The sequence below is a fragment of the Cervus elaphus genome, chromosome 19, assembly GCF_910594005.1.
Source record: "Cervus elaphus chromosome 19, mCerEla1.1, whole genome shotgun sequence".
Taxonomy (NCBI): domain Eukaryota; kingdom Metazoa; phylum Chordata; class Mammalia; order Artiodactyla; family Cervidae; genus Cervus; species Cervus elaphus.
The window spans coordinates 89,530,733-89,543,518 of NC_057833.1; the positions used below are offsets into that span (position 1 = coordinate 89,530,733).

Here is a 12,786-nt window from a genome sequence, read left to right on the forward strand (position 1 = left end):
AGCACCCTCCTGGCCTCCGCTCTGGCCACGCCCTCTTCCTCTGCTCCAGGCGGGCAATGGGGCGGCCCACCTTCAGTCCTGGCAGCAGGCAGAGTTGAAACACCTCTTTGCGCCGCGAGTGGTCGGGGGAAGCTTCCGAGAAGCAGAAGAGGTATGAAATTGGGCTTTAGAAGATGAGCTGGACTCTGATCTTAAAAAAATAAAGTGTAGACACGCTCCTGAGGAAGAGGTCATTAAACCATGCTCTTTCCCCGGCTGCTATTTCCCACACAAGTTGGGTAAAGACAGCAAAGCTGCCGAATGATCGTGTGTGTCTCCTCCGGCTCAGGGGCACCCACCCTGGCGCTCCCGGCGCGCTTGAATGAATGGGGGGGGGGGGGGCGCGCATGAATGAGTGCGTGAGTGAGGGAGTTCGCGGGCTAGCGGGCGGGTGAATGGCGACCGCGCCGACTCGGCACGCGGGCGCGGGCTCCACTTCCCTCTCCCGCCAGCTGGTGGCCTCGGAAAGGTGGCGGCGCCGGCAGCGGCCCGAGCTGGGACGGGCCGGGGCGCGGGATGGTGGGGGAAGGGGCGTTCCCGGCGGCCGCGCCTTCCGCGGCTATTGGATTAGTGGCCTTCAGGGATGAGCTCAGCCGGATCGGCTTTCAGCTGCAGCCTCTGGGCCGGCCGGGAAGGCGGGGAGCGGGCGGCGGCGGAGGAGGAGGGGGAGGCGGCGGCGGCGGCTGCAGCATCCAGAGCTGGCCGCGGCGGTCGGCGCGCCCGGCGCACAAAGACGCCCAGCCCCTTGGGGAGGGCGATGAGCGCACCGTAGCCCCGACCCGGGCCCCAGCTTCGAACACCAATGCGTGCGCCCAGGGCGAGGGGGCAGACGCCGGGCGCGCCAGGGACTGGCGGCAGAGGCGCGGCCCGTGCGCCGTGAGCTCGGGACTCGCCGCCCTCCAGGTCCAGCGCGGAGCTTAGGAACCGCTGGAGCGCGGGCCTTGGCGCGCCCCCGGGATCCGCGCAGAAAGACGCTTCCCCACTCCCACCCGACCCCCTGCGCCCTCCCGCCGCGCTGGAGCGCCAACTTCCCCAAGAACGCTCCAACTCCGGGCCACCCTGCCGGGCAGAGGGGGCGCTGCTGCGGGGCTCGAGCCGTGAGGACGCGCCCCTGGCCCCTGGGAACAAGCCGGCATCTTCGGGGTCGCTCGGGCGCCCCTGAGCGGGTGGCAGCGGCCGCAGACGTCTCTCCTCGGAGTCCAGGACCTGCCAGCGCTGGCGATTCCTCCAGGGCAGGCGCTTGCCCTCTCTTTTATGGTGAGTATTCTCCATCTTCTGGTAAGGGGCGCGCGGGAGCCGAGGTCTGGCCGCGCGGACCTGGTGCGGGCCGGCACCGGCCACAGTCCGCGCTCCTGGCGTGGGTCCGGTCCAGATCCCCGGGAATTCCTCTCTGCCGGCTGTGGCAATCCGAGCTGGTTGGTTTGCCTTTGGGCGTTTGGGGCCGGCCCCTGGTGGCATAGGTTCGAAGCCCGCTGCTTTTCTGCGTAATGGAGACAGCACAAAAAAACTACCCGCCCCCCGCCCCCGCCCCAGTCACCCTTCTTGGGTTTAGGTCCATGATCTGTCATTCACTGAATGAGTGACCTTGGGCAAGGCGCCAAACCTCTGTTTCCTCATCCGTAGGATGGGGATGATAATGGTACCCTTTTAATAGGGCTCTTAGTAGCATCTATGGGGTGGTCCTCGTAATGTACGTAGACCTGTTCCTGACACATAAGAACCACTCGATCAAACGTTAGCCAGCTTATTATTAGCTGTATGAACCCAAGCGTGTCATCCAACTTTCCGGAGCTGCAGCCGTTCTTTCGTCGATGTATTGGGGACAGTAATTTCCAGGAGTCTGTTCGTCCGGGTTGGGGGGCGGGGGGAGTTCAGAGCGATGGAAGTTAAGCGCCTGGCACGCAGTGGGCACTGGTGAAATGGGGGCTGTTACTGTTTACTCTTGACGCTGGTTAGTGAGGCTGGTCGCCCGGTCCGAGCACTACTTGGGGCCAGCTCCTGGCCTTGCTTGGAGACAAACTTGGCGATGCTTTGGAAGGGAGGGGGTCGCGTGCAGTGTGAGTCACGAGCAGGGGAGGGGGGTGGGGTCTGGGAAGAAGGGAGGAGGCCAGAGCCTGGAGCGCGGCAAATGTGTCCGCCTTGGTAGCGCAAGACGCGCCACGGGCTTGGAGCCAGGAGGGGACGCCGAGCCCAGGACCTCTCCCTGAAGGGAGAAGAGTGGTTGGGGGGGGAAGGTGGGGGAGTGGCCGCTCCCGCCTCCGGGATGGAGGAGCATGGGCTGTTACGGACTGGCAGAGAGAGGAGGGCACTTCTGGGCCGCTAGCGCTAGGAGATGGAGAGCTCTCGGCTCTGGAGTAAGGCTTGAGTTCGAATTCCGCGTCCACCACCAGCCCGCAGTGTGACCTTGGACAAGTACTCTAATCTTTCCCAGCTCAGTTTCCTAGTCTGCCCCAGCCTCCTCCTGGGGGAGCTTTGGGGGTTGAAGGTAGGAGTTCTCTCCTCTCTAGGAATCAGAGCCACCATCCTCCATGCACCTTCGGTCCCCCTGCAATCGATGAGCATAAATCAGGAAGACGTGCCTGAGCTTGGGGGAAACGCTATTAAAAGGAGAATACGGGAGCTGCCCGCCCCTCCCCCCTCCAGGCGGTCGTTGCACCTAAGGAAGAAGCGCCCGTGCAACACATCTCTCCGGCCTCTCCCTCTCTTTCCCCCTTGATGCCCCTCTCCTCCAACTCAATTCTGCAGTCTCTGTCACTGAGACTGATGGGGGATCCCTGTTCATCCTCCACAACTCCATTTTTCACGAAGTGCTGCTGATTAATGGAGTTTGTAGAAAGACACGGTGTTGGTAGCTTGATACAAGGATGTTTGCCACAAGACACCATCCTCCTGAGATACATAACCCTCTGATAGATTCCATTTTACAAACTTCGTTTAAAAGTACCAATAAAAGGAATTTAAGCCACCTTGGGCCAACAACAAACAAAATTCTGCTTGCTGACCATTCTACTCAAATATCTCTCCAGTCTGTATTTCTGTTTTGCTTAAAAGACTGGTAAACTCAGTTATATGAGAAGAAAATCTACAGGGACATCACCAGAAACAATGAAAAGATCTATAACAAACTGGGAGAATGGTCACTCCTGTCACAAAGGGCTCATCTCTTTAATGTGTAAAAATGTTCTCAAGTCATCAAGAAAAAGACCATTCACTGTTCACATGCACAAAGTAAAACTGAAATAAGAAGCATATGACAAGTTGCCCTACTTCACTCAATAAGAAAAATTCAAGTTCAAACTACAAGACAATTTTCACATATCACATTAGCAAATAATCATTTATCAGAAACATCTTTTAAAAATATAAGATAGATCAAATCCCTCCTAGTCTTAGAATCTCCTCAAGGCTGCCCAGGAGTAAGATTAAAGTGCCTCCAAAGGCCTACAGGTCTGGTTCCTGCCCCCTTTCACCCCTTTCTCACTGTTTTCCTCTCTTATTAACTTCCACCCCCTGACCTTTTGGGCTTTGCTCCAACACTTCAAAGACTTTTTCCTTGGCTTTTATCAAACCTGGCTCCTCCTCACTTAGACAGGCCTGTCCTTGGGGAGCTTCACTTCTACTCCAGAAAGTAGCCAAGACCTGGGCCAGTACTGAATTCCCCTCCTCTTTGGGAAAAGACCTAGTTCCATTCACCCTACAGGGGCTACTTGATTCTCCCCAAGAGAATGATGCCTGACGTGGTTAGATAGCCAGGTTCTTCAAGGGTCCCTTCTTTGTTGGTACAGGAAAGAAGGGTCTCAGGCAACCTTGCAGCTAGAACAGGCCACTGGGTGCAGAAAATCAGGGGGTGTGGAGGTACCTGAAGCAAAGTTACCAGACGTCTCTGCCTCAGAGTCATTTAAAAAACTAAATACATAAGTGCATACACACAACTTATGTGAACATAACCATACATACTTGGCAAGAAAGATCAACAATAAGAAATAAAATAGCAACACATTTGATTTATTTTTTTAAATTACTTATTTATTTATTTTTGGCTGCCCTGTCTTTGTTGCTTTGCGCGGGCTTTCTCTAGCTGCAGTGAGTGGGGGCCACTCTTGGTATAGGACATGGGCTTCTCATTGCAATGGCTTCTCTTGTTGCAAAGCACAGGTTCTAGATGTGCCAGCTTCAGTAGTTGTGGTGCACAGGTTAGTGGCTCCCTGGCATTTCTTCCCCAACCAGAGCTCGAACCTGTGTCCCCCACATTGGCAGGTGGATTCCTATCCACTGCACCACCAGGGAAGTCCTTTATTTTTTTAATATTTATTTATTTATTTGACACCGGTTCTTAGTTGCAGCATGTGGAATCTTAGTTCCCTGACCAGGGACTGAACCCCAGTACCCTGCATTAGGAGCTCAAAATCTTAACCATTGGACCACCAGGGAAGTCGCCAGCAACACATTTTAAATAAAATATTTTGAATAAAATATGGTCCGTAAATAAAGCTCACAGGGGGTATCTGTTCTGAAGCTGTAGGAAAAAGTCATCTCTGCGGAGTCCTTTGGGAGAGAGGATCGAAGACCCAAATCAGGTGTCGTGAACCTTCCTCAGAAGAACTTTCCTGGGTGGTGTGGACTGCGTGTGATTTTTTTGCTAAACATATTGAATTAATCCCCACTTAAAATGTGTACTTTAATCATGAGAGAACAATGTTTGTTGTTAAAAAGGCAAACTGTACAAGAGGTGTGGAGTGGAAGTTTCTTCTTCAGTCCGATGCAGCCAGAGGTAGCAGGTGCTGGTAGGAGGTAGAGGCTGGGTGGGCGGGCGCTGACCTCGCCAGGAAGAAACAGAGCCCATGGTAGAGAAGACAGCTGGGGACGCAGGATGAGGCCACAGGGCAATGGAGGAATGCCACAGAGGGTGCCCAGCCCCACTTGGAAGTATGAGGAGAATGAATACCAGTCAGACCAGGGGAGGTGAGAAGGCTCCCAGGTGAAAGGATGGGCAGGATAGGGTTTGTGAGAGGAGTCTACTGTGACTGTTCTGACGGGGGGCCGTGCTGGGAGACTGGTATGGGAGAAATAAGCAAGGACAGGTCTTGGGGATTCTTATGTACCCAGGAAAGGGGTACAGCTTCTCCCTGGTGAAGCCACCTGGAGAGCTGAACAAAAGGTGAGTGGGTGCCTCGGACAGATTTACCCTGTGGCAGCAGGAGTGGTGGTTTGGGGGACCACCGGGAGACCCATGTAGTAATCCAGGCAAGATCTGAACTGAGGGAGAGCCAAAGGCACGGAGGGAGCCCGAGGGACAGGGAGATCCCCGGCAGAAAAGAGGCGGTGCAGAGAGGAACCTGGTTTGCCAGAGAAGGAAGAGGCTGCTTTCAGCCCTGGGCGTGTAGATTCTGAGGTGCCTGCAGCCCCTAAGCCACCATGTCTGCTATCTAGAATGGGTGGGCGTGTCCACGGGGAAAGAGACCCCCTGGCTTTACAGCGTCATTTGAAGGAGCAGCTAGTCTGGGGTGATCTGGGGTGGCCACAGGCTTCCGAGTAGGTGGGTCTGGTGCTGAGGAGAGAGAGCAGGGCTGGAGACCCAGTTTGAGAGAATCTGCAGAGGGCTGGGAATGCCAGTCACAAGAGAAGAGGCACGCAGAGAGGGAGCAGCAGAACTGAAGAGGCAGCAGTGGGGGAGCCCCATTTATGAGGCAGGCCAGGTGCACCCTGGAGCAGAAAGGCTGGAGGAAACTGCCTGGAGCTCTGCACCTCCATGCGCTGGTGTGCGCAGAAGGAGGGCCCAGAGCCGCTCCCAAGTCCTCCATCTGGCTTTCAGGGATGTGAAAAGTCACTGATGGGGGAGCCTGGAGCTCTGCCTTCTCCAGAAACCAGTCTGTGGCTTTGTCCACAGAAATGTCTCGCCCATCAGCCACATTTTGTGAGATACCATGTCACATGGCTTCCTGGGGCCATAGTGGCTCCCTGCTCCCTAGGGCTCCCTGTCTCTTCTCTCTCTGAGTCTCCCTGTCTCCCCACTTCCTTCCATCCCCTCTGCCTCTCTAGTCGCTCCCCCCCACCCTCAGTATCTCAAAAATGCTCCCAGAAAAAAGAAAAAAAAATTAAAAAAAAAATGCTCCCAGAGACACCTGAAGCTTAACAGAAGGACCTTCAGAAATTCCAGCAGGTACCTATTATGACCTCCTAGACCAAGCCTGAGGCATACAGTTTCCATTTTCATTCAGGCATTGAGATTTCAGACAATCAAGCGAGCAAAGTTCGGTTAGGGAGATAAATGACAGGCTAGACTTGAAGGTCACTGTGTTTTCTTCCTTGAAGTTTTTCCTTGAGGGTCCGGTTATGCCTCACCCACCCCCAGCTGCTTTCTTCTAGGTAGGTCTGCTGCAGCCTCACAGAGGCCAGCTGTCCCACAGAGCCACCCACACATGCTTGGGGCGCAGGGGCAGACCCTGCCAGGAAGGCACCTGGATGTAGGGCCTCTGGCCTTGCTGCCCTAGAGGTGTGTCTCTTTCAAATGACCTTGCAGAGCAAGCTGGCTTGGTCACTGCCTAGCAAACCTTCTTCATCCCATCCCCTGCACTCCTTGCTGATTGACAGCCTGAGCTTCTGCCTTGGGGGCTCCTGGCTCTGTCAGGCGTGGGAGGATTCCCATGGAAACCCCACAAGAAGGAGAGGCGCAGGGAAACCTCATTGATTCATGCTCCCGGAGGACGGGCGTGAGACGGTTCCACCTGGAGCTGGACAGATGGCTCTCTGTGAGCTCCTGGTAAGAAAGGGCCTGCCCCAGTCGAGTGTCGCATGAGCTCCACGCATGTCTACAGAGAGAAAAGCTAATGGACGCCAGTGAATAAAAGCTTGGGGCTTCTTTAGCTCATTCACTTTTGGCAGGTTCACTCTCAGTGAACATCTTTTAATAGAATAGCCTCTTTGCTTAATGTTTATACCAAGAAAATCTTAGGAACATCCCCATCGAACCAGGTCCAAGTAGGTACCATTGGCACCATTAGGCAGAGGTGAAAATTGAGGGCTGAAGATGTAAGTAATTGACTCGCCCAAGCTCACGGCGCTCTGCTGTCTCAGTCATGCCTCAGCGGAGGCTCTTTCCGAGGCAGCAGGTTGCTTTTACTTCTTTGTTCATGCTTTCGCGCCTACCACTTTCCCTCTGAGCCAGAGCCCTGCAGAGCCCTGAGGACTCTGGTGGGGGACCCAGCCCCTGCTCTTGAGTTGCCCCCCGTCTAGAGGGAGGGAGGCAGCTGAGGAAACATCAGTGATAAGTCTGTGATGGAGACAGGTGCAGGGGCTCTCGGGGCACAGGATGACGAGCTCCCCAGAGGCACTGAGACCCGAGTTGAATGAATTACCCAGGTGAGTATATATGGGAGGGGTGTGCAAGGGAGAGTGAACAAGTGAAGGCAGCAGAGGTTCAGGACACAAGTGTGTGGGCCCCTGTGGTGCCTGTGGGGAAATTCACACAGCTTAGTGGGGATGCTCTGAGGGACTTCATAGAGGGAGATGGGCCAAGAAAATATTGTGAGGTTTTTGTGGGGAGAAGGGTTAGGAGGGGCTTCCCTGGTGGCTCAGTGGTAAAGAATCTGTCAATGCAGGAGAAAGCAAGTTTGATCCCTGGATCAGGAGGATCCCCTTGAGAAGGAAACTGCAACCCACTCCAGTATTCTTGCCTGGGAAACCCCATGGACAGAGGAGCCTGGCGGGCTACAGTCTATGAAAGAGTCGGACATGACTTAGCCGGACTAGACAACAAGAAAAACAAGGGTTAGGAGTTTGTACTTTCTCCTGAAAGCCCTGGAGAGCCTGTGGGGGACTTTAAGCAGGGAATATGATTAGATCAGCTTTGCATTTCACAAGGGCTGTCGTATACGTTTGAAAGCAATAGTCAGTCTATTATAGGGATTCAAGTGGTATCAAACTGCACTGCTTTTTACAGTCCTTGTCGTTATTCAGACTTGTCACTGAGTCTGACCCCTCTGAGCTCTCCTGGACAGGAAGTGATTGGGTCTTACACTTTCCTGAAGCCTCAGATCTCCAGAGAGGCATGGTTACTGCTGGTTAAATGAAGGAATGAAATCCACCCCCAACCCCTTCCCTAGCAAGTCCAAAGCCAGAGGCCACATTGAGGGGAGGGCGTTTCACCCAGTCATCATCAATTCTGCGGCAGTCCTGTCTCCTGGCAGACCCCATGCCTGACTAAGTCCAGCAGACAAGACTCCGAGAATGGGATTTGGGGTTCTGGGCCTCTGAAGACTTGAGTATCACATTTTGCAAACAGCCAAGGCTCCTTACAAAGTGCAACATCCACGCTTTGTTGTCTCCTCATTTCCCTCTCGGGCTGCAACACCCGCCAGGGTCCTGGGAAGGGCAACTGACAATTTGAGTTTTTGTTTTCTTGCTCAGCCATCACTGAGGCCCCGGGGAGGATCCTTCCGGTTAATGTCATTAAGCATCCCCATTCAAGCATGGTCTAAGAAATTAAGTTTGGTTTGAGGAAATGTGATGGAGGCACTGTTCAGTATGCCCTCCGCTTGCTGGGTTGAGAGCTGATGTTACTCCTACCAGGAAGTTAGGCCCTGTTGTATCTCGTCTATGCCTAGTCCGGTGCCACGTGTTGTGGTGAAGATGAGAGGAGAAATGTGACAAGCCCTCACTCCCTCGGGCTGGAGAGAGGGGGCAGGGGCTGAGCCTGACTAGGCCACTACTACATGCCCCTGGCTCTCAGCAGTAAAGAACCTGGCACATGGCAGCCATCCACCAAGTCTTTGTCTAATGAATAGATGAGGGCTGGAAGCAGGAAGGGAGCACAGCAGTATCTAACAAGGGGCAGACTGGATATGACCCAGGATCAGAGACTCAGAGATGGTGACTGTGTTAGTGGAGAACAAGGCCCCATGTTCCCATCTCCTGACTCCAGCCCTGGACCTTTTCCTGCTGAATCCTCTAGAGAGAACAGAAAGCGAGACTTTGCTGAAGGCCAGAATCTCCTCTTCACACGATACATGTACTCTGCCCTGTCTTCAAAGCACCGTGCTTGTATATGTGCTTGGGGGGTGGAGGAAGGTTGTGAAGAAGCCCAGGGGAAGCTTCCTGTCCCCGGGACAATGTCCCTTGAGGTAGAAAAAAAACCAGGATAGTGGACCAGAAAGTCCTGGCTGACTTAGGAGGGACAGAGAGGTGGGATAGGCACCTAGAGGCCCAGAGGATCAGGGCAGGCTTTCTGGAGGAGGTGGGGCTCTCAGGCAGGATTGAGGGGGTGAGGAAGGAAGGTCTGGGGCCCCAACTGTGCATGGACAAAGACATGGAGATTGATGTGTCACCCTGGTTTAGAGGTTGGGACTTTGCATAAATAACTTTCTGTCTCCCAGCTCTGGCCTTGGCCCTTTAGCTGGTCATGCTGATCCTGACCTCTGCCTCTGACAGCTTCCATGGGAATAAGCCCAAGTAACTCAGCCCCTCTTTTATTCATTTGTTAGTTCGGTCACAATTGTAGGAGACTGCAGGAGCTGGAACTTCTCAGGGGTGAGAACTGCAGAGGCAATGTCCCACTTGGGTGCTGGACAGGTATGGGCAGAGTGGATCTGGCTGGGAGCTGGGCACCCAAGAAAAAGTCAAACCTCCTATTGTGAGCAATTACACTGATCTCTGTCCTTTGTTGCTATGAACCACTTTGCCCTTTGCTTCTGTAGCTAAATCCTAGTGCATGCCCTTTTTCCTTTTTTTTTTTTTAAGTTTTTATTTTTGTCTGTGCAGGGTCTTCAAGGGGAAACATCAGCTTTTTCAAGTTGCAGCGCTCGAATTTAGTCGTGTCTGACTCTTTTAAGACCGCATGGACTGTAGTCCACCAGGCTCCTCTGTCTGTGTGACTCTCCAGGCAAGAATACTGGTGTGGATTATTATTTCCTTCTCCAGGGACTTTTCCCAACCCAGGGATCAAACCCACATCTCCTGCATTGCAGGTGGATTCTTTACTGCTGAGCCACCAGGGCAGCCCTTGGGATGCATTCAGGTGGTTAAATGTCTAGGGCAGAGGACACGCACAATTTAAAAGAGCATGTAACATTCACCAGGTGCCTCCCAGGTGCCTGTGCCATTCCAGACAGATGTCTCCCCTGATCCTTGCAAAGACAGGCAAGGTTAGCACACAGAGTGCTTTTCAGATGCATCTTAGAGAGGTTAAGCCCTTACGCAGGGCCCAGTGGACAGGAAGGGACTGAACCCTGCCCTTTGTTATACTGTGCTGTCGCTAGCTTTCCCTAGTGAATGACCATTAGTGGACATGAGCACTCTGCTTTGATCCTGTCTTCTGGGGAGCAGCAAAGGGGTTGCTGTGTGTCCACCTCACTATTGCCAGTGAGAGCAACTTTTGAGGTCCCCACCTGCCACTCATGGGGTAGAGGCTTCAAGGCCAGAAAGGAAAGCAGCCAGACCTCCATGACCTGAAGGTAGCTGCTTTCAAACCCAGTAAAGGTGTCTTTTCAGCATTCCAAAGTTGGCATAGTGTGCATAAGGATAAAGCCATTCTCCTTAGAAATGTCTTGTGTGGGCCACAGAGCTGCTTATAGTTCTGTACCACCAGAGGCTCTGTTCTTCCAATTTGTTGTGTTTTAGTTGCTAAATTGTGTCCAACTCTGCAACCCTGTGGACTATAGCCCACCAGGGACCTCACCCATGAGATTTCCCAGGCAAGAAGACTGGAGTGGGCTGCCATTTCCCTCTGCAAGGGATCTTTCTGACCCAGGGATTGAACCCATGTCTCCTGCCTTGGCTGGCAGATTCTTTAACACTGAGCCACCAGGGAAACCCTGGTTTTTTATTAGATCTTTTTCTTTTTCTATTTTATTATGCTTAATTTATATACTTTCACTCTTCTTCATACACTAATAAGAGTACACCAGCCATGATTTCCTCTGAGCTCTACTTTAATAGGATCCCTCAGATTCTAATATATGGAATGTTTTCTATATTTTATTTTCTAGATACTCTTCAATTTCTATATAGGTCTCCTTTTGATCCAAGCTGTTTAAAATAGAGTTTTTAAAAATGTCCAAAGATAGAATTTTGTCAGCCATAATTTTGTGATTAATTTCTAGCTTTTTTTTCTGTATTATTAGATTCTGTATTATTTCTGCTTTTGGGGTGAGGTTTTATTTGTGGCCTAATATATGGGAACTCTTTTAGAAATACATATACATTAATTGGCTTCCCTGGTGGCTCAGAGATAAAGAATCCACCTGCAATGCAAGAGACTGCGTGCAATGAAGGAAACATGGGATCAGTTCATGGGTTGGGAAGATCCCCTGGAGGAAGGCATGGCAACCCACTCCAATATTCTTGCCTGGAGAATCCCATGAACAGAGGAGCCTGGTGGGCTCCATGGGGTCAGAAGGGTCGCACACAACTTAACAACTAAACTTCTTCCACTAACTACTACTATACATAAATTAAGTCTGTCTTACTAAGTATGCAGTTTTGGTTTTTCTATGTTTTTACTTAATTTGGTCGGTTGATCTGTCATGAGCTAAAAGAGGTGAATTAAAATCATCTGCCTCTACTGGGTATCTGATCTTCCTTGTATTTTCTGTAGCTTTGAATTTTAGTGTTGTTATTTAATGTAGTTAGTCTTCAATTGTGGATTATATTCTTCATTGTTATAAAGTGTTCTTTGTCTCATTTACAATCATTTACCCTTAATTAACTTTAGTTGGAGAAGGAAATGGCAACCCACTCCAGTGTCCTTGCCTGGAGAATCACAGGGACAGAGGAGCCTGGTGGGCTGCCGTCTATGGGGTCACACAGAGTCGGACACGACTGAAGTGACTCAGCAGCAGCAGCCTAATATTAAGGTTACAGTACCTGCTTAGTTTGAGGTTGCACTTATTTGGTATATATTTGCTTTTCCTGTTATTTTCAACATTGTTGAATTACTTTGCTTTGGGAGTATCTCTTAAACACGGCGTACGGTTGAAGGTTTTGTCTTGTTCCCCAACCTTAAAATCTTTTCTTTTTAGGAGTTTCCTATGGCCATTCATTGATATATATATATATATATAGGATTTTGGTCTTAGTTTTATGTCTTTGTGTTTTTGCTTCTATTGCTTTTTAAAGCAAAATCTTTCAGTGTATGGTCTGTTTTATTTTGTGCTGTGTTTTTTATGACAATTGGGAAGGTTTGTGTTTATTTTGAGTTCTTCTGGAGGTTGCCTTTGAACCGTGTAAAATGTATTTAATCTTTTTTTTTCTGAAGGCTGTACTAGTTGTCTCCCTTATGAAATAAGTGATTGTAAAATTAGTTTACAAATTTGGTCACAGTTTTTGTCTGTTTTGTGACAGCTTTTTTCTGGTGAGCTTTCTTGGTTTGCCGTCTTTTTTCCTGTTCTTTTCCTCATTTCTTTCTTTTCCAGTATCTTTGACTATGTCATGTGCTGCTTCTCTTTGGAAGATGTGGACCTTCCTGATCAGCATTTTGCAGGTGGTGTGTGTAAATGAAATGCCATGAGGTATTTTGGGAGAGCAGGGTTGCTTCTGGGTTCATGGTAACTTTGTTCATAGGCCTGTGGCAATGATTTGTTCTAGCTTCTACCCAGTCAGCAGGGATCTGTAGCCATGGGCTTCCCACAGTCCAGGCCCTTCTACTATTCTGCCTCACCAGCAGACTGCTTCCTGTGAAGATGGCGGATGGTAGTATTCTCTGTTAGTCCCATCCTCCTCTTTCCCTATAGTGTCAGAGGCAGATCCCATCAC

At 51.2% G+C, this 12,786-nt stretch overlaps 1 protein-coding gene across 1 annotated transcript in view; it reads left to right on the forward strand.

The window, feature by feature from the left end:
* Positions 1–641: 641 nt before the first annotated feature.
* SPSB4 (splA/ryanodine receptor domain and SOCS box containing 4) overlaps positions 642–12,786 on the forward strand; it is a 90,819-nt gene continuing 78,674 nt past the window's right edge. Inside the window, exon 1 of the mRNA XM_043874737.1 lies at positions 642–1,296. The gene's annotated coding sequence lies outside the window, so the exon portion shown is untranslated. The remainder of the gene's footprint in view (positions 1,297–12,786) is intronic.